General features: G+C 43.4%; 1 protein-coding gene across 1 annotated transcript in view; it reads right to left on the bottom strand.

Moving 5' to 3' along the window:
* Positions 1–2,199, bottom strand: part of psmg4 (proteasome (prosome, macropain) assembly chaperone 4) — an 18,813-nt gene that overhangs the window by 14,357 nt on the left and 2,257 nt on the right. The gene's annotated exons all lie outside the window — the stretch shown is intronic.

Genomic DNA, 2,199 nt, shown 5'->3' with positions numbered 1-2,199 from the left:
AAAAAAAAAAAAAAAAAAAAAGGACCCATTCGGGCCCCACTCATGATTTCAGCAGTCGTGCAAGGCAGCATGGTCAGAGGGGCAAGGTTTAAGGGGCCGTCTCGCGCCCTGTCCCTTGAGAACAACTTAGCGGCTCTTGACAACCCAGTTAAGCACTTCCACGTTTGCCATCATAAATCTTTCATCGACCGAAATGAGTCACCGTCACTCAATGTCCCATTTGAACTTTGCCCCCCCCCCCGCCCCCCCTTTAGGACATGACCTATCTTTGTCGAGCTGCGGCTCATCATAGGAAGCAAAACCAGGAAGTAGGAGAGCCGTCATTTTCAGATTTCAAATCATCCATACCTGCGTTTCTCTTCACGTCGTTGCACTGGAAAAAAAAAAAAAAGGGTGTGTTGAATTTACTCATATTTTGTGCAAATATTTCCAAAGGCAAATGTCATTCGCAACGAAAACTTACTTGAAGTCAAGATGACTTGATCAGCTCTTTTTGTCGGATTTGCAGGATTCAGTTTTTAGAGAGAGAGAGCGACCTTCTTATCCACAAGTCCAGGCTGAAAGGAGAAGGCTTCTTGTCCACCGGTGAGTGCGAGCACGAATGACGAAGACGTGGTTACGATGTGAAAGCAGGTTGCCGTAATCGCCTGCCAGATCTCATTTTCGACCCAGGAAATGGAGGCCGGACGACTCGAGCCCGCAGTTCAGCGAAGCCAGGGACTGCACCAAAATACTTGGACAAAAATGTTTCCAATTTCTTTACGTGTTGATGTTTCAAAAGGTTTGCCTGTGTTCCAAGTATGCGGGAGCGCCATTCTTACATTAAAGCTATTTATTCTTCTTACTTTTTGTTTTTGCGGTGTCTTTATTTTACGTGTTTGAATATGGTCGAGTTTGGGTTGTAACTGGACGACATTGCCACAAATTTGGGGAAACCGTTTGAGCAGGGGTGGAGCACAAACAGTTTCGTTGGAGGGCCGCATACGCCCAAAAAAATGGAAGGGCCACTTGAAATGTGGTCAACTTTTTGAAAGACGCTACAGCCGCTCAAGAAAGCAATTTGATATTGTTTGGATTGTCTCAGGCAAATAGTTGAATATTTTTCCATGTTTTGGGGTGGCCAACAGCCCTCTCTCTCACAGAATAGTTCCAGCTCTGCACTTAACAGCAGGTGAATCCCATCTCCACATCAAGAACCGAGAAAAAAAGAAAGCAAGAACTGTCGTCAGGTGAGCATTTTTCAGTGACTTGAAGACCATGACTGTGATGCCTTCATCAATCAGCCATAAAGTGAAAGAAACTATTTTTGCCTCCAAAATGGAATCCTCTTTTATTCACTACAGTGATTCAAAGATAAATGGTGCTGTTCTTTTCATCATAAACGGTTTATGGCCAGTCAAGCTTTTCACCAAGAAAACATATTTGGAGCAAAGTGTGCAAGTTGCAGCATTCTCTTCCTGTATGGTGCGTGCCATTTAATTAATACCAACAAAAAAAAAAAAAAAAGAAAATAGTGGATGATTGATGGATGGATGGATTACTGTATTATATTTTGCATTATTATTACTATTGTATCAAGAAAATATATATGTTATCATATTAAATATACAGCAACACTATGAATACTCTTGTTGCACTTTTGGTTGCACATTACATGGTAACAAATAAATACATAAATAAAGAAATGAAGAAAGTCCTTATCTGAAGAGAGTGACGAAGTTTTGTTTCAGAAAATTAATGTTCCACATGTGTAGAGGTGCACACCGCAGGGGTTTCCCGCGCCATGTGTCACCCAAGCAGCAGCCGCTATTGCGAGTCTTTTTGACTTATTTATTTACTTTTAGCATTTATTCGTTTTTTTTTTCTAAGCAGTGTCCAATTCATTGCTCCTTAATCCTCACTTGCGAGACTTTTCGGCGCACCGAAGCAAGACCGCGCCAACCGGCACCCACTTGTCAACTCGCGTCACAAGCATGTGGCCGGACCGACTTTTTATTAGTAAATGGAATGCCGTAGTATTCAAGAGTCGTTGTACGAGTTCCACAAGTGATGACAAAGAGCGCACTAGTGGGATGAGAAAGAAGAAGAAGAAGAAGAAGCTTGAAGCGAGACTGTCATCGCGGCAGCGGCACTTGCGCCTCATCCTCTGGCCCCGCCCCTCGGCACGAGATGCGCCACATTTAAGCGGCGCCACCGGGA

The sequence above is a fragment of the Hippocampus comes genome, unplaced genomic scaffold (assembly GCF_001891065.2).
Source record: "Hippocampus comes isolate QL1 unplaced genomic scaffold, H_comes_QL1_v1.1 scaffold90, whole genome shotgun sequence".
In the NCBI taxonomy this organism is placed as follows: domain Eukaryota; kingdom Metazoa; phylum Chordata; class Actinopteri; order Syngnathiformes; family Syngnathidae; genus Hippocampus; species Hippocampus comes.
This window is presented reverse-complemented; position numbering and strand designations above follow the sequence as displayed.